Raw genomic sequence first — 20,816 nt, 5'->3', positions numbered from 1 at the left:
AAGATTTCATTCAACATTCTAGGCCGTATTCAGCATATTAGTAATTTTTCATGACGCAGAGCCGTGCAGCGATCGCGGGAACCGCTGCCGCGGCCAATTCAAATTAAATTGGATGAAAACAGTTTTCCTGCAATACAGCGGACAGGTAGCGGACATTAAAATTATCTCTTATTGCTTTCTGGAGACTTCAGAGGGAAACTGTGGATTTTGTTATATCATTTTCAGGTGGACATTGGCAGCTGCTATTATATTATCAGTTAGGTAAATAATTCATGAGTGAAAAAATTTTACTTGTGTGTGATCAAAGACTGCTGTGAAAGACCTGTTCTGGCTAATAACTTGAAAATCAAATTTCTTTTTTTTAGTTTCATGCTTTCATGTTAGTCATGGCAGTTAATAGTGTTCATATATTTTTTAAAAAATCCACTGTAGCTTTTACGTTTAGCCAACATAACATACTGTAACTTCCGTACAGGTAATTACAGTAATTTTCAGTGCATTCAAGAGATGGAAGTAGTGACGGGGATTTTTTATTCCATAATTAGTTACAGTAATGATACCATGTTCCATATCTAACAAGCCAGATCAGTGTTATATAAAAATAGTTTGCAAATTAAAGATCGTACATCCACAGCAGGAAATCTTTCAGTGTTGTGCGTATCCCCACATAATAGGTCCAAGTGCATAAAGTTAAAAAATTTTCAACTGCAGAAACTCATAGTGGGAATCATGTTTTATCTGTCGTGCTCGCAACAATAAGCAATATAAAATTAATTAAAATATTATGCCATATAAACTGCACATCAAGTAAAAAGGGTGCGCTGTAGGGATTACGCGGAAATCCTCGATTCCCGGAGTGTTTGAATTGTCTGCATACATAATTAAGTATGTACGGAACGTTCAGAGTTTAAATACTACTCACGTCTGGCCAATTTATTGAAAAATATGCAGACTAATTAAACGTGGGCACTTAAGTTGAAGATCAGTTGTGTTTTGTGTCAAGTGCGTACAAAGGTCGAACAGTAGTCGTAGCTGTGTGTACCTGTGAGTTAGGTCAGTAGTGTCAACCAGTGACCCACATGAGTTTTCTACTGTTATAAAACAGATCTTTACGTATTTTTACAAATGATACCGGAAATTTTTGGTCCCTTTAAAGCGTTGTTTCACTGTTGGTTTAATGACTGTAACCACGGTCAGCGCTAAGTGTACCTTAACCTGGTATCTATACCATTAGTGGGCGATTTCTTCTCAAATTGTACAGGTCAAGAGTGACTGTGTCACATCACTATTTCAAAGTTTGCTTGAAAAAATATATGCTGAAGTTCCACATGATACCTCTCCAAAAAAATCATATTTTATGATGATTTGTTAAAACGCTACAGACCTCTTTAAACGAGAGTATTTGTGAAAACGTCGTAACGAAAGAAACAATTGAAAAATTGTAAGTAGGTACCAAAAGTGATATAAATCTGAATTTATTTTCAATAAATACATGTTCCCAGTACTATCAGACATGATTAATACATTCACCCTTTTGAACCTTATTTAATTATTTATTTCGAAAAAAATTAAAATTTGTAACTTTTAGCGAATATCAAAACTATGTTTTGAAAATGCGAATAGTCATAGGATGTCAACTGTCTTGAGTGGAAGGACTGCCAACTGTCAGCTATGACATTAATTCATGAAATTCTTAAACTGTCAAAATATTTGTACATAAAGATGAAGGAATCTAAATTTTTTTGTTATTTAGAAATTATCTTTTCCAACCCCCCCCCCTCCCCCTATCCTAAATGGTCTAAAAATTTCATGTTAAGTCAGTTGGTCATTGTACTTAGGGAATTTACAATCAGAGTGGGCGATACTTGTCTGCACAAAACTTGAGAAATTTTTTGTGTAGACTTGGCTCTACTTTCAATGTCAATAAGTCATGGACACTTAAATATTTCAACTGATCGCTGATTTTAAGTAAATTTTATGCAAAACTGGTATATCTGAATCAAAATAATTACTTTGTAGCCTTATAAGTGAGTGGAAAAGAACTCATAATTTTGTTCTAAATCATTTTGTAACAAAATGAGATATAAAACATGTCTACACCATTTCGTTTTATGATATTATTCACAAATTATTATTGTCTTCTCTCACGATATTATTTCTTCATGACTTTCAATGAATTAAAATTGCCTACAATGTAACAATCAACACTGCACTGTTGAAAAGAGTTCATTCTTTTTTCTTTTTTCATCTGCTTCTCATTGAACTAAAACGAGCAGAATTTTCATACGGACAAGGATCATCCAACAAGAGCAGTACTTAGAAAATGGGAACTCCACACTGATCTTCTGCAGGTGGCCATTTGAAATCTTTAGCAGGACCATGAGGTGTCTGTCATAAGGGAGACAGTTGTATCTTGCAGCGAAGCTCGCTACAAAATCTTCTAATGTATACTGTGGTCTCTGCATTTCACACACAGTAACAGGCTGCATTTCGTGGAGAACCGTTATAGCAATGTATGTCCCACTCCGGGATGCCACCCTGTAGTGATTTTATTGAATTCCTACCACAGGCATCATAGGAGACACTCTTCTCTCTTTTCTAAACGCAATTCCCTTCGTGTACTTTCATTTAGAATTAAGAGTATCCTGTTTGTTACTACAGTTGAAATGGTATGTACAAATCCAATAACATCTCTTGTGGCATCAACAGCTTCATGCTGGCGATTAAATGTTGTTGCAAGATGTTTACAGAGACCTCCTACCCCGTCACATGCACTTTTTCCGTGACCTGTTGCTGAAAATACCCACTCTTTTGTCTTTATTCCTTTAGTACAGTGTTTACCAAGCTCATAAAGCTGAGAGCGGTTTTTAAAATGAGATACTGCACCATTATTCTCAGCAAAGTCGAAATGAAGACTAATGTGTCAGTGTTTTGGGATGTGGCTGTTTTTACTTCTGCTATGGCCTGTCTCTGAATCCTCTGGATATAATGGTGAGCTATTCCTTTCACGATCCAACGCTTAACCTCTGTAACAGACTTCTCTGGCTCTTCTGTATTCTTCACCAACTCTCCTCCATCCCACAGTGTATATGTTACGTCATTATCAGTATCCTGAAAATGTAATGATCAACAGTCATCACTTCAGCAAGAGGATGCATTGCACACTCCTGCAGCCAACATTTATCTAGCGGCTCTTGACATATACACAAAAGCATCAGGTCCACTTCTGTGTACTTCTTCCCTGTGACGCTACTTATGACGAAATAAACAAGTTTCAAATTAGTGCAGTAATTACATGTGCATACTTCCTTCAATGGCTGGATTTTTACCCATTTTGGTCGTAAGGAGAAGAATTTTCTGATACTAATTTTTATATTCGGGTTCTCCTGTTTCATTAGTAGATACGCTTCTCTTATTGACCTTGTCATATCTTTTTACCTTATTCACTTTTTCACCATATTCACTTACAGAGGTCACATCAGCCTGATCAGGACTTTGCCTGCTGCAATCTTTGTCAATACTTAGGTAATATTCCAGAGCGACAGTAAGTGTATCATCTCGCAACGGATGCCCACAGTAAGAACCTGGATATGCCCAAATACCCTTCTCATTCTTTATTTTACGAACTTTTGAAATCAAATAATGTGAAGAAGTGGGTATGTATTTCTGTATCTGCTACTTAGAGTAGCTACATGGTATCAGTGTCAGTAACTGTACTTTCTCAGTATAGGTGGCTGCTGAGATAGCAGTATTTAGGTTTTGAAACCACCCACCACATTTCGTGCACATATCACTATCTCCAGGTTCTGCACAAAGTGCATCTACATTATACACTTCATAAAATTGCTTGTGTAAAAATTGTTTCATTTGCTTCCTCTTTTCTTTTTATGCACTGTCTTCTTCTTGTGCTTCTTACCTTTCCTGGACTTTTACGAGGGAATATAGTAGGGGCTACAGCATGAATGCTAACATTCAACGCATCAACAATTACCCCCCTCCCCCCCTCCCAGGAATATAAACATCAGACTGTCTTCTTCGGCCGGCCGGTGTGGCAGTGCGGTTCTAGGCTCTTCAGTCTGGAACCGCGTGACCTCTACGGTCGCAGGTTCGAATCCTACCTCGGGAATGGATGTGTGTGATGTCCTTAGGTTAGTTAGGTTTAAGTAGTTCTAAGTTCTAGGGGACTGATGACCATAGATGTTAAGTCCCATAGTGCTCAGAGCCATTTGAACCATTTTTTGAACTGTCTTCTTCAGTTTCACTTTCGGTTGATGATGATCGTTCAGGTGGGTTGTCACTAAATTTCTTCTTGTAGTGAGATTAGCAATTCCTGCACAATTGATGTGATGCTAATACCGATACTTGAGAACCAAGATATTTCTGCATTACCTCTGACAGATTTGCAACAACTGTGAAGTGTTTTCGCTTCTCTTCAACACCACCTTCTTGGGTCTTTTTCATAGTCCACACACCTCTCTCTTTCACTACTGTATTTCCTCACTGAAATTGCATCTAATAAAAAGTTCAAACCAAGTACAAAACTCGATGCAGAATTGTTTATTAGCAAGTTCTCACTCGTTTGTTATAAACAGAAGAGAGCTGGAAACAGTGTTGCCAACATGCCTATTTCACACTAGACATTCAGTAATGAGAAATATACAGAATATGTGACTGTAGGCTTTCCCGGCGTAAACTATTGATGAAGGTTTCTCGGGTCTCCAGCCGGGTGGCAGCGTTGATATCTCGCGACGTTTCGGGAAGTGTCATACTACCCATCTTCTGGAGAAGTGTCGAGATTAGCAGAGAGCGGGCTATTTATAATCGCGGTCACCAGCCTCCACTAGACCTCAGGTGGCTGCGGTGGACCAGCGGCATGCGCGTTCGGTTCTCGGTGTAAGCATTGCGTCTGCGTCCGCGGCGGAGGACGTTGACGGGCGCGCTCCCGACGGATTGCCGCTATCGCAGGGTTCCATGCTGCGCTGAGTTGGTATCCCTCGTCTCTGTTGACCAGATTCTCGTGAATCATTATTTCTAAGGATACTTTGATAACGCTTTCCCAAAAGCCAGATGCTCGGCACAGTACCTTCGTGTTTTCGAAGTTGAAGGTGTGTTCTTCATTTATGCTGTGTTCTGCTATGGCTGATTTTTCTGTGTGGCCTAGTCGCACACATCTGATATGTTCTTTGCAGCGTTTAGATATGCAGCGCTGTGTTTGCCCAATGTATTGCTTTCCGCATTCGCATGGTATACTGTACGCTCCTGGTGTGTTAAAGCTCAGCACGTCTTTGGCAGAACCTAGGAGCTCCCTCGTCTTCTGTGGTGGTCGGAGAATGGTTTTGATCTTGTATTTTCCCAGAAGTCGTGCAATTTTGGCAGAGAGTGGACCCACGTACGGAAGGAACGCGAGGCGTTTATCTTCTTCTTCTCCTTCATTATTTTCTTCTAGGGTTCTCACTGCTTCCTTCTCCCTAAAAGCGCCCTGTTGATCTGCGTTTCACTGTAGCCATTTTGTTGGAAGACTTCCCTCAGGTGTTGCAGCTCAGATGGTAGGCTGTCTTTGTCGCAGATGGCACGCGCTCTATGTACCAGGGTGGTCAGTACTGTTTGTCTTTGTGCTGGATGGTGGCAGCTTGTTGCATAAAGGTATAGTTCTGTGTGTGTCTTCTTCTTATGTACTGCATGGCCTAGTGATCCATCTGCCTTCCTCTTAATCAAAATATCAAGGAAGGGGAGGCATCCATTTTCCTCCATTTCCATCGTAAATTTTATGTTCGGATGGATGCTGTTGAGGTGTTCAAGAAACTCATCTACCGCCTGTTTGCCATGTCCCCACATGACAAAAGTGTCGTCGACATAGCGGAAGAAGTGCTTCGGTTTCTGTCTGGCAGTTTGAAGGGCCACCTCCTCGAAATGTTCCATACAGAGGTTTGCAATCGCAGGAACCAATGGGTAACCCATCGCCACACCGTCGATCTGCTCGAAGAATTCCCCGTTGCAGTGAAAGTAGGTGGTTGTTAGTGCGTGTTCGAAGAGGCTGACTGTTTGTGGTTCAAAATGCTGGGTTAAAAGTGCCAAGGAGTCTTGAAGAGGCACTTTGGTGAAAAGCGACTTACTGGTTGTCTTTGAGAATTAAATGAAGTTACAAGATTACAAACAACTGACTGAAGGAATAGATTGCCGGGGGCGCCCGCCATCCCCACCACCGCGCGCACGCCGCTGGTCCACCGCATCCACCCGAGGTCTAGTGGAGGGGGGTGACCGCGCATATAAATAGCCCGCTGTCCGCGAATCTCGACACTACACGTACAGGACCGCCGAAGAACGGACACAGCAGTACGTGGTAAAGGGAGTGGACCCCAGTACCCCAAACAACACAGTACAAGCGGCGCTCAACTTCCTTGGCTTCGACTGCAAAAGTGCTGCCAGGATGACAGGCTTCCGCTCCCACCACCGACTACCACACTACCTGGTCGAGATGGCCGACACGGCCGCCTCCCGCGGCCTTCTGCAGATGAAAAGCCTTCTGCGGATGGACGTAAGGGTAGAAATATACGAACCACCACAGGTCCCACAACAATGTAACAACTGCCAGCGGTTCGGTCATTCGGCCCTCCGCTGTGGCCTGGCAACCCGTTGCCGCGTATGCGCTGGCAAACACGCATCCAACACATGCACACACATACATGAAAACATACGCCGTTGCGCCAACTGTGGCCAAGGCCATGCGGCCAACTACAGGGGCTGCGACGTATACAGGGAGGCGCAGAGGCGCAAAAACCAAAAATCAAAGCCACCCAACGTCATACCACGTCCAAGGCCCGCACCTAACCCTGTCAGGAACGGAGTGTCGTTCGCCATGGCCACACGCCCTGGAGGAGCGGAGCAGGCTACGGAACCTCTGCGCCCAGCACACGCACATAACTCAACCGCTGCGACAACAACACAGACGTCCCAGCCAACACAAGACACTGCGTCCACACCGGTACCAACACCAGCCCCCAAAAACAACACAACCCCACCCCCTGAAACCACTGCCTGCGAACCAACACATGACACACAAGAAAACGCACTCACACATAGAACCCCAGTACCGAAAACCCAGAGAAGGCATAGGCGTACACGAGGAAACAGAAGCGGGAACACGCGTGCGCCACAACAAAATACTCGGAGACAACAAAACAATGACACACAGACACACAGTCAGCAAGCCAGCGACACCAGCACACACACTACTCCACCTCCCACCACATCTGACACACAGGCACCTCAAAATGTTCCACACAACAACAACACAAGCGCCAGCCCACACATAACGCCAACACCCGCACCAGCGGCCGCCAACACCACAACTGAGCCACAGGCCGACACACACAACACCAAAACAACATTCGAGGGCATATTGGAAGCAATATTCCCCCATCACACGACCGTCCAGATCCTTAACAAGATCTTGACGACCGTCGCCACACTCTGCACACAGCTCATGGCTGCCCAACCAGGGCAGTACTGGGCTGCCATACAAACAGCGTTCACCACACTGTTTACACCAATACATGGATAACACGCCACACCCCGTCCCCATCGCAAACAACCAGACTTTGACACAGATCCTGTTCTGGAATGCAGACGGGATCAACAACAAAAGGGCGGAATTTGCCGCGCTCATGGAGCGTAAGGGTATCCTTATCGCCCTGCTGAGCGAAACTAAGCTCAAACCACGCAACCAACTAAACTTCACCGGCTACTGCGTCTATCGTACCGACCGACCGGACGGCTCCGGTCATGGTGGAACAGCCATCATCATACACAAGGACATAGAACACACAAACATAGTGCTCCCTGAACTTGAAAAACTAGAGGCAACCGCCGTCAGGGTCAAATTCAACGGAGCTTACACTACACTGGTGTCAGTATACAACAGCCCTAAAAACATTAAAACACGCGACATCAGCACAATACTCAACATATCACCGCGCGTAATAGCCGCTGGAGATCTTAACGCAAAACACCCGGACTGGAACTCACGAATTCGAAACTCCAACGGCAAGAAACTATACGAACACGCACTAGGACGAAACTACATCACACTAGCGCCGACCGAACCGACGCACATTCCCTACCGGAGGGGACACAGGCCAGACGTGTTAGACATGGCCCTCATCAAGGGCATAACAACGACACTCAACGTTGCCGTTGAAAACGATCTGCCCTCAAATCACCAACCCGTTATACTGTACATGGAAGAAACACTGCAGCACATGGAACAACGTAGGATGTTAGACTACAGGCGCGCGAATTGGACCCAGTTCAAGGAAACGCTTGACAGTCGCATCCCACCCACCCACGCGATTAACGAGACAGCCCAAATTGACGAGGCAGTTGAAACACTCACCGGCGCCGTCCAGGACGCAATAGCCGACACCATACCAATCCGCACGCCACAACAACACAGTGCTGCCCTGCCCCAGGAAATCCTGGGCCTAATCTCAATGAGGAACCGCCTCAGGAGACACTGGCAGCGTACCAGGCGCCAGCACTTCAAACGGCACATTAACAGGCTCCAGGGTATAATCCGGGAAAAAATACAAACATTCAAGACACAACAGTGGGACCAGAAACTCGCAGGGCTGGACACCACGCGACCTGGCGTGTGGCAGCTAGCCCGACACTTCACCAGGGAGAAACTGTACACCCCCACGTTACAAGGGCCCGACGGACCAGCATATTCTGCGGAAGAAAAAGCGGAACTGATGGCCCTCACACTCGCAGCGTCATTCACACCGAACCTGGATCCCTCAGACCCAGCGTTCACACTTGATACGGACCAGGAGGTCACACGCATCCTGGCCCAACCGGCGCGCTACAACATCCGACAAGCTAGTACAGCAGAAGTCAAATGGGCCATCATGCATACCACCGCTAGGAAGGCCCCTGGTCACGATGGCATTCAGAACCGTGTCCTCCAGGAGTTCACGGACAAAGCTGTAGACTACCTCACACACATCACGAATGCCACACTCAAGCACCAACACTTCCCCGCCTTTTGGAAGACGGCCAAGGTCCTGATGTTCAGGAAGCCGGGGAAAGACCACTCCCTCCCACAAAATTACCGACCCATCAGTCTACTGAGCGCGCTCAGCAAGATCGTTGAGAAGGTAATATTAAAACGACTCACCAGGCACTGCATCACAAACGACACCCTGAGGCCGGAGCAATTCGGTTTCAGGAATCACCACTCAACAACACAACAACTCCTCCGCGTAGTTGAATACATAACACACGGATACAACACAAACAAGGCAACTGGGGCGGTGTTCCTGGACATCGAAAAGGCTTTCGATCGTCTATGGCACAACGGCCTAATACGCAAACTTAGCGACGCAGGGTTCCCCGACGGGCTCGTACGTCTCATACACTCATACCTCACGGACAGGAGTTTCAACACCGACGTGCAGGGCAAACAATCGACACGACATGGTATACAGGCAGGAGTCCCCCAAGGAAGCATCCTGGGGCCCTTACTGTTTAACTACATTAACGACCTCCCAGCTACACATAACACGACGGTAGCAATCTACGCGGATGACACTGCCATCCTTGCGCAAGATTGGAAGCCGTCTAACATCAACTCACGACTACAGACTGCACTCAGAACGGCGGAGCCTTGGCTGGTGAAATGGCGTGTCAGAGTAAACGTCGACAAGTGCGAGGCCGTTCTGTTCACTAGACGACCGAAGCAACTGCGCAAACATCAGCACTGCAACCCAATAACACTACACACACGCCCAATACGTTTCCGCGAGAAGGTCAAATACCTCGGTGTCTGGCTGGACAGGAAACTACTCTGGGGGGACCACATTCAACACGTGACCAACAAAGCTAACGCGAGGCTCAAACAACTCTACCCTATGCTTAACAGGCGTAGCACACTGAACAGGAGGGTGTCTAGGTCCATGTACATGACACTTATTAGACCCCTGATGACGTACGCAGCCCCTGTCTGGGGATACGCTGCGCCCACTCGCCTGCGCCGTCTGCAGCTCATACAGAACAAAGTACTCAAAATCATAAGCAACGCTCCGCGCTACACACGCATCGCGGACCTTCACCGGGAATACCGGCTAGATACTATCTTGCAGGTATTCCAAAAACTCTCCACGCGACTGTACAATAACACGAGACACTCGCGCAACCCGTTTATCCTCTCTCTGGGTAACTACGACCACAACCATAGATGGAAGCATAACAGACCAAAGACATTACTGGTTAGGAACTAAACATCTATGGTCCATAGAACGCTAACACGACAGTACTGGCGAGCCCCTGCAACACAGTTACTACTGGAAACCCAGATGTGCGACCAGCCGGAAAACAGGCAACCGCAGGGAAGCCGTACTGTACACAGCACGCAAACCAGCCACACACACCCCCTACATCGTCCGTGAGCCGATCTATGACCGATCGCCCACTAATCTACAACGACCTTGAACTGTTGCAGGGACGCAGCAACCGCTGCAAGCGCCGCAACAAGCTCCAGCAACGACAAAGGTAACGATGCACGATACCTCGAACTAACATAACCGCACCTTGCATGCTCTGTCGCAGCTAGCAAGCCGCTACTGCCCTTACTACCCGTCCTACTGTCGCAGAGGTTTTTTTCCCTTGGCTCTTGCCTTGGCACTTTTTTTCCTCTGCCCTTACAACCGCTACCCTTCAATCGTATTCGACCACTTCTATCTCCTGATGGACCATGTTAATGAGTAATCTTACCCAGACGCATGGATAACATCACAGCCCGCATCCTGTGACGCCTGATTCAAAAAACTAACATGTTTACGGAGGTGACAGTAGAACTTTTGGTTTGGTCACCACGTTGGTGTGGGCGTGGAGGGGCCCCATCCTTTAGAATCTCGACACTTCGCCAGAAGATGGGTAGTATGACACTTCCCGAAACGTCGCGAGATATCAACGCTACCACCCGGCTGGAGACCCGAGAAACCTTCATTAAATATACAGAATGTTGAAAAACATTTTACACAGAGAAATATTGCCCTTTGTGTTTGCACTGACTAGTAACATATTAACGAAACAATATTTTGTGTGATTCTCAAAAGTTTTCGGATGGGGGTTTTCGAGTAAATAAATCGTAAAATCTCGTAAAAGTGCAATTTTTTTCCATTTTCACGAAGCCCATTAGTGTGCAGATCTCCACTAAATTTAAGCACAATAAGAGAGGGCTTTAACGCAAAACACCTGCCAGGTATCCAGTACTTTTGGTTTATTAGTTATATTTTTGGTTCTCTACTGTTTTAAGAGTAATTTACAAAATAAACATTTCTCAAAGAGCCGTACAATTACAAAAATTAACATAAAACGTAAATACTTTACTTCCTAATACTTATAAAATAGATGTATAATATATACTTTTTCCTGAGAAATTCATGACCACGAGTTTACATGACCTGTATGATTTGAGATGAAATCACCCTAGTGTCAATAAAGTATTCCACTCAGGCCGGTATTATGGTACGAAATTTTCTTTGTTAAAGAAATGTGGCCAAACATTCATCATATTTCCTTTCACATAGATATTCCACGTGGCGAAAATAGCGGTATTACACGGTCATCAAACTTTCATTAACAAAGATCTTTGATGTATTTACTTCATAATTGCCGACGAAGACTTATTGCTACGCTTTGCAGTTGAGCGAACCACAATTGCATTGTAGTTACATTTAGAAGAGGAGCAGAAGAAAAGAAAAAGGAAACGTACTTGTGTGATGCCGTGGGTTTCACGGCGAGATGCTAAAAGCATTCAACTAAATCTGTTACGCAAGCTACAATTCGAGGGCGTAAAGTCATATGAAGATTATTTGCGAATGGATGAAAGTGCATTTAAATATGTGGTCAAGAAAGTGGCTCTTCGTGTAACGATGCAAAATACTCTACTCAGAACATTCTCCATAAAAGACAGACTTACCGTAACACTGCGAATTCTTGCAGCAGGAGAAAATCACTGTAGTTTACAATATAGCACTCGAATACCGCAGTGCACATGGACGAAATAGTACCAGAAAAGTGTGAAGTTATTTGAAAACACTAAAGCAAATAACTGTTTAGTACATACTATTTAAATTAAGAAATATTTTTATTTCTACAAAAGTTGTAGATTTTCTCATTTATATCCCGGGGGTTAGTCGTGGCCGTCCTTTTTTATACCTTCTGCTTCATCTTATTCTATTTCTGTACTCGGGATGCCAAAACGTATACAGTGCTTCATCTACCTCGCATACTTCTAGCAGTTTCGTTGTAGATACCACGCACCAAGTAAATTAATAACCAAGTTGATAAACAGATGTCAGACAGCTGCAGCGATGCTAGTGCTCCAAGAGGTCACATTTCTCTATAAAGTAAACGGAAGACGAACGATTTCTTCCATCAAGTCTAAGGTGAGGCACCAGATTTGATCAAAGGAAATTCGACCGAGCTCTAAGTTTCTGTGTACCAGATATGTTTCGCCTATTCACGTTAAGCATCTTCCTAATTTAATTATGCATATCTTGAAATGTTTTGTTTAAATGCAGTTATTTCTGTTTATAATTATAAGGAATGAAAAATCGTGTAGTTACAAATGGAAATAGCTACGGGGGTGTCCTGAAAAGTAACGCCGCCGAATTTGTAAGTCCGTTCTGAATATTGGTTGAGGTATTACACGTTGTGCATATTACTCTTTCGACTTCCTTGCTCCACTGACCCAAGTTACAACGCTCTGCTGCTAGAGGGCTCCGAATTGTAGCATGTAACACGGTGGTGTGTAACGAAACTATGTTGGTACGGCAGAAACATCGTGCTGTAATCGAGTTTCTTACCGCAGAAAACGTGTCTCCAACTGAATTCAATTCAAGCAAAAAAGCTGCGTACGTTGAAGAACGTATCAAAGTCAGTAACGTGTGATTGAGCTGTTTGTGCTCGTGATGAAGGAAACGGTGGTGCTACCATCAACTTGCGTGACAGAGCTTGGAGTGTTGTCAAAAGCGGTGCAAGAAAATGTGAGGTTGTGGCTCCGGCAACAGAGTCAAACATTCTACAATAACAGTATCAAAGAAATGGTCTCTCGTTGGGAGAAATGCGTTTGTCGCCAGTAAGACTATGCCGACACCCAAACCTCCAGTAGACAGATCGGTACCAAACTTTGTATGTCGACAGAGAACCAACCAAAACTCCGATTTAGTGCGTACTACTTGCTGTCGTCCAGCGGAACAGGAGGAAACATGAATTAAAACTAACAACAGAACGACGGATTGCTTTCGTGGGGAGGTTGCTAGAGAGTTAGAGCTTCGTACCACGGGTACCGGGTTCAAACCTCAATGACGATAGACGTTTTTACTGTATTATGTGTGAAAGTGTTATGGGACAACATGTTTATGACATGTAAAGGACTGTTTGAAGTTTGCAACAATGTACTTTTCGCAGTCTGCTTTCGCTTCGTTTCTTTGAAAGTAGTAAACCTAAATAATAATAATCAAAAATAAGCAAAATAAGACGATCAATAATAAGGACATAACGTTCAACTAACGAAGCGAAAACAGACTGCCAAAAGAACATTGCTATAAACTTTGAGAATTCCTTTTACATGTCAGGAAAATGCTCTCCCATATAACAATTTCGCGCGTAAACAATTAAAACAATTGTGTTCGCGGAGTTTGTACGATGCACCTTTTGTATGACAACCGAAAGCTTTTATCTTGTCACACAGGCGAGATCTGTAATACAGGTACACATATATATGCTTTTTCTGTCCTCCGTAACTCTTGTGATACTTTTAATTACCGTTTACACGTGTTCTATTGCACAGCAGCACACAGCACGAACTAAATCGGTGTTTTGCCTGATAGTCTAGCGACATACAAACTTTGGTACCGATCTGAGAGTCTGATATCTGGAGGTTTGGGTGTGGGAAATCATATGTAGACATGAAGGATGAGGATGTAGAATGTTAATAAAGTTTGTTTTATTTGAAAAGGTTAAAGGCTTTTAACATAAAAAATTTGGAGGTGTTTCTTTTCAGGACGCTCTTGTAGATTAAACAAAAGTGCCAAAGAATCACCACAAATCTCACACCTAAGTATGTATAAATAAATAATCTTATGCTGTAGTCCAGTATAGAAAATGCCTACCATGAATAGGCGAAATGTTTCAATTACACAGTAATATATTCATTTGCGAAAGGAGGAATTTTTGTTATCTTTATGATAAAACATAACTTATTCCTCCTCCTCCTCCTTCCCCTCCTCCTCCTGCAATTTGTGAGCCTGCTGCGCAGAACACAACGAAACCAGCCTTCTTGTCGGCCAGTAGAGCAGCCGAACGCAGGAAATAGCGGCTAGCGAGCGCCTGCTACTGTAACAGACGGCTGCAGCCAGCGTATGATAGGTGCCCCTCTCCGCTGCTCGCGATGCACCTACGGAACAAAGGAAAAGCATACATGTGCATAATTGCATTACAAATCTCGCCTGGATGACAAGGTAGATCGTTCGGTAATGGAGCAAAATGCTCTGTGTTCAAACTCCAAGGACGACAATTTTTTTTAACTGTTTACGAACGTAACGGTTATATGGGAGAACATTTTCCTGACATGTAAAAGGTCTTTTCAAAGTTTACAGGAATGTTCATTTGGCAGTCTGTTTTCGCTTCGTTAGTCGAACTTTATATACTTACTATTCATCTTCTTATTTTGTTTATTATTATTAATTAATATTATTTAGGTTTACTACTTTCAAAGAAACGAAGAGAAAGCAGACTGCGAAGAATACATTGCTGTAAACTGCAAACAGCGCTTTTACATGTTATAAACACGTTGTCTCATTAACACTTTCACGCATAATAGAGTAAAAAAAATCTATCGTCATTGAGGTTTGATCCAGTAGAAACCGTCGGATGCTCTTTAAGGCTGTTCGCAGATGATGCAGTTGTCTGTACCAAAGTAGCAAAGCCAGAAGATAGTAAGAATTTGCAGAACGACCTGCAGAGAATTAATGAATGGTGCAGGCTCTGGCAATTGAACCTGAACGTAAATAAATGTAAGATATTGCGCATGCATAGGAAAAGAAATCCACTACTGTACAGCTACACTATTGATGACAAACAGCTGCAGACAGCGTCTGCAGTAAAATATCTAGGCGTAACTATTCAGAACGACCTTAAGTAGAACGACCACATAAAACAGGTATTGGGAAAAGCAGACAGCAGACTGAGATTCCTCAGAAGAATCTTAAGGAAATGTAACTCATCCACGAAAGAAGTTGCTAATAATGCTCTTGTTCGCCAGATTCTTGTGTATTCCTTATCTACCTGGGATCCCTGTCGGGTAGGACTGATAGAGGAGATAGAGAAGCTCCAACGAAGAGCGGCCCGCTTTGTCACGGGGTCGTTTAGCTGGTGAGAGAGCGTTACGGAGATGCTAAATAAATTCCACGGGCAGACGTTAGAACAGAGGCGTTGTGCATCACAGAGTGATTTACTACTGAAATTTCGGGACAGCATTTTTCAGGAGGAGGCAGACAACATATTAGTTACCTCCAAATACATCTCGCGTATTGACCGCGAGGATAAAATTCGAGAAATTAGAGTCAGTACAGAGGCTTACCGACAATTATCCTTCCCACGCACTATTCACGAATGGAACACATAACACCTCACTCCCATCGGTCCAGAAGGGTGCGTGCGAACGGGGTGTGGTGTCATCAGACTGTTTATAGCAATGGCTAGAGATAGGCTTAACTGTGAAGTTGAAGTACCAATATATGAATGAGAAAAGTACTTCTTCATTCCCGTGAAACACTATATCTCCATCTTTTTAAAGGCTGTAAAATGTTAACAGGTTTGCTTAGTGTTTGAGTACGATTTGTACGCATGTAGCCGACAACGTAATTCTTATGCCAAAAATATTTACCTTCCACACAAATAAATGGCTCAATAAGTTATCAAGGGCTAGATTCTGATGGTTAATAGTTAATGGACATAATCACATATTTTAAGCAAAAGGGAATCAAACAGTGACTAAAATTTTATCTTCATGTACAACTTTGCAGTCACAGCGATACATTAGTTTAATTAGTTACATGTTAGTATTATATGGAACATCTTAATCAACAGATATTCATTAATCAGTCTTAAAGACGAAAAGAGGAATTAATCTGTTCAGTACAAAATTAAATAAACCCTTTGGGGATATGTGTACCCCTGTTGCATGCCACTGCTGAAATGCAGCTAATGAAAGGACTACAGACTAGTTTCAATCAGAAGAATGAATGGAGAGATCTGTCAATTAAAATACTAAACAGCTATTTCACTTGAAAGAACGAGTGAATGTATGGATCAACCTACAGAAAGTCTACAGACTAATTGCACTTAAAAAGAAATAATGAAAAATTCAACAATACGAAAAACCACAAATGGCTGCGTCGGCTGCGTTCATTCGATTGCTCCCACAAGCAGGTTTCACGCCAAAGAATGAATGAATAGTCCAGTCAAATGAATCGATTGTTTTCATTCCTTTGCTCTCATGGACTGGTTCCACTCATAAGATTGAGCAAATAACTGAACCGATACAACCGAATGATCCGATAGTTTTCAACAACAGACATAATCGATTGTTTTCATTTAGTTGTTCGCTTCACTACTTAATATGGAACTGAAAAAGTGAATAGCAGAGTACAATATGCATGTGTGTGCAGGAAAGGGGTGGAATGGGGCGTAGCGGTTTGTGCAAACTCAACACCTCTCCCCTTGCCACCCTGCCTGGGTGGTGGGGTGGTGGTTAGTGTTTAACGTCCCGTCGACAACGAGGTCATTAGAGACGGAGCGCAAGCTCGGGTTAGGGAAGCATTTTTCAGGAGGAGGCAGACAACATATTAGTTCCCTACAAATACATCTCGCGTATTGACCGCGAGGATAAAATTCGAGAAATTAGAGTCAGTACAGAGGCTTACCGACAATTATCCTTCCCACGCACTATTCACGAACGGAACACATAACACGTCACTCCCATCGGTCCAGAAGGGTGTGTGCGAACAGGGTGTGGTGTCATCAGACTGTTTATAGCAATGGCTAGAGATAGGCTTAACTGTGAAGTTGAAGTACGAATATATGAATGAGATATGTACCCCTTCATGCCCGTGAAACACTATATCTTCTTCTTTTTAAAGGCTATAAAATGTTAACAGGTTTGCTGAGTGCATGAGTATGATTCGTACGTATGTAGCCGATAACGTAATTCTTATGCACAAAACATTTACCTTCCACACAAATAAATGGCTCAATAAGTGATCAAGGGCTAGAGTCTGATGATTTTTAATTAATTGACATAATCATATCTTTTAAGTAAAAGGGAATCAAACCGTGGCTAAAATTTGATAAGACTGCTGTCTTCTTCATGTGCACTAAAAAGGAAACTTTTATGGTTCAAATGGCTCGGAGCACTATGGGACTTAACATCTGAGGTCATCAGTCCTCTAGAACTTAGGACTACTTAAACCTAACTAACCTAAGGACATCACACACATCCATGCGCGATGCAGGATTCGAACCTGCGACAATAGCGGTCGCCCGGTTCCAGACTGAAGCGCTTAGAAGCACTCGGCCACAGCAGCCGGCGTGTCAGAGGAAAATGAACTTCGTCTGTCGATAGGATGGTCTAGCGCCAGCCCTAGTCAACTTCGTTCTTGCAAGAAGATGGAGAGCGAAGTGAACACATCGTTTTGCGTCCTGTGGTGCAAGCTGCTGTATGATATGGATCTTGAACGGATACCATTTGAGAATGTTTCGAAGCGCCTTCCGTACAGTGGACCACAGGATGTTCAACTGTCGTGACACAGCAAGCATACTGCCTGGCGATCGGGAATTGCTCGCAGCGTCGTGGTTCAACCGTCGGCCTCTTCCTGGAGCGAAGCCCAGTTCTCCAGGTGATTCGAACTTCATCATGCTCCGCACAGAAAGTGGAGAAAGAGGAAACTTCCGTGAACATTTCAGCCGGCGGTATTCTCGAAGTGCAGCTGCAGCGTTCTGTTGTTTTGATAATAAAGCTTAACCAATAACACCCTGCTCCTTTTGTCCAAGTCTACATCAACAAGTGCACTTCGTCTGGTCAGGCGTGTGAGACTATGAATCAAGATGACTGATCACGGCACCTAGTGGCCATAGTTGGAAGTGGACGCTGGCGCTGTGACACATGGAAATCATGCACCCCGTACATTAATATACCAAGTCCGGTACTCGAATGGTTATAAGTTTCCGTGTTATTACGTGTCAAATGCGGTAAGTTTAACTATAGCCACGCAGAATGTCGAAAGGAGCATTGCCCTCGACGGACAATGATCCGAGTTCGAGTCCTGATATGGTGCTCAGTCTTCATTTGTCTGAAATTTCCAAACAGCGCACACACCACTGCTGGGCAAAAGAGTCATTATAGAGGCATAGATGGTCAGAAATGTACGTGAAGTGAACCAAAGGATCAGTTTTGACTTCTGTAGACGAAGTCTAAATTAACCAGTCCTAGTAGGGGAACTCGCAACACACTGTCATCTGTACAGCCGTCCCACGATGTTACAATCAATACTTCGTGTGCAATGTTGTCGAGTTAGTTTGGCCATCCTCCGTATTGGTAGATATTAATTTGAAATGTAACGTAAGTAGAGGTATCATAGAAATAACTTCATTCCACAGATACTTACTGTTAGAGACCGTTCTTTAGCACTACTACTCGTTACTTTCAAACATTTCCGTAACAAACGATTCATTGTGACGGAGACACACCCTCCTTATGTACGACGAGTGAAGATAAAGTGATGAACGTTTCTACCGACATTTACACATCTACAACAAAACTTTTCCTTCAGTGCTCCGAAAATATGAGAACGAAATGATTTAACTTCAAGATTGTAGGTGTTTCACAATTAAGTCTCTCAATTGTAGGTATGGATGTAGCAATACCGTAGTTTTCTCAAAGCATCAAAAAATAAGCATGTCATTTTGTAAAACAATAACAGGCCTTAAATGAGAGGAAAATCGTTTGACTTTTTTATGAAATGGTAGCGTGAAACAGCTTGTCACCTGTAAAACTCGTCAAAGTTGTTACCACGTTTATCGACGCAGCGTAGATTTCCCCTAATTTTAGAGTTCCATAATAAGAAAATTTAAAACAGACAGGTAATTGTCTATAATACATTTAGCACTGTTTGTTGAAATAGGGAAAAGCAGTTTCAGGGTTGCGGAAATAAGATTATTTTATACAGTACTAGGTGCCGGAAGAAAATATTTACATAGAAATGTAAATATATGGCCGGCCAGAGTGGCCGAGCGGTTCTAGGCGCTACAGTCTGGAACCGCGCGACCACTACGGTCGCAGATTCGAATCCTGCCTCAGGCATGGACGTGTGTGATGTCCTTAGGTTAGTTAGGTTTAACTAGTTCTAAGTTCTAGGGGACTGATGACCTCAGAAGTTAAGTCCCATAGAGCTCAGAGACATTTGAACCATCTTTTTGGTTCAAATGGTTCAAATGGCTCTGAGCACTATGGGACTTAACATCGATGGTCATCAGTCCCCTAGAGCTTAGAACTACTTAAACCTAACTAACCTAAGGACAGCACACAACACCCAGCCATCACGAGGCAGAGAAAATCCCTGACTCCGCCGGGAATCGAACCCGCGAACCCGGGCGTGGGAAGCGAGAACGCTACCGCACGACCACGAGATGCGGGCGAACCATATTTTTTTTTTTGTGAATATATGGAAACAGGTGTGCATGTGAAGCTTTCTTGATTACAGAATGAATGGCGGAATCACTTGGACACAGTGTTACATGTTTACTTATAAATATAGTCCACTGTCTCACGGAGAAAGGGGAAATTTAGACAGATCACAATAGTAGACGGGTAAAACAGTTGCCTTGCGGAGTAGACGCGCGGACTCAGGCACCTTACCACAGTTCGCTTAGCTCCCCCCGTCGGAGGTTCGAGTACCAACTCGGGCCTGGGTGTGTGTGTTGTCCTTAGCGTAAGTTAGTTTAAGTTAGATTAAGTAGTGTGTAGGCCTAGGGATCGATGACATCAGCAGTTTGGTCCCATAGGAACTTACCACAAATTTCCAAATCAGACAGTTGCAGAGCTGAAAGTACTAAGATCTGAAACTCCAATAGTTCAATGATTGAGACGATAAGAATAAAATAGAGTGGAAAAAATTCTGAGGACTAGTGGATGGAAATTATAGAAGCAAATATATCAGAGTCTGCTGAGAGTCGTGGCACCCCGTGTGAATTACAAGCAGAGCATGCGTGATATGTGTGCCTCGTTGTGTTATCACTGATACAAAAAGATATTAACATTTCTATCAAAAGTTCAGATAAGTGGGAAGCGACCATATTAACAGCGCGACCACTTCATATTGTATCTTCTTCGCCACCTTGTACATCTGAAATACCCTTACAACCTTGACTCCCACATCAAACACCTACCTTTTCATTACAGCCGCAATACAAAATGCGATCCATCTAGTTTTCTCTTTATATCTGTCCAAACACGTTTTCGGAGATGTTCTGATTTCCAGCTGCCCTCTTCTAAAACAAGTAACCCACAGTTTATGTAGTGCACCACCAAGCAATATTTCAGAAGAATTATGGATACTTCCCGCTGAAAGAGAACTTTCCTCATAGGCAATAACGAAGGAATCCTCGTTGCTTCTCATCCCTTCTGAATTCGATTTCCCTTATTTCGTTGTCCACTTCTTTCGAACTAGTTCGGCCCATTGTATGCTACGACA

Source organism: Schistocerca cancellata, chromosome 4, assembly GCF_023864275.1.
Source record: "Schistocerca cancellata isolate TAMUIC-IGC-003103 chromosome 4, iqSchCanc2.1, whole genome shotgun sequence".
Classification (NCBI taxonomy): Eukaryota; Metazoa; Arthropoda; class Insecta; order Orthoptera; family Acrididae; genus Schistocerca; species Schistocerca cancellata.
The sequence above is the reverse complement of the archived record's forward strand: the minus strand, read 5'-3'. Positions refer to the sequence as shown.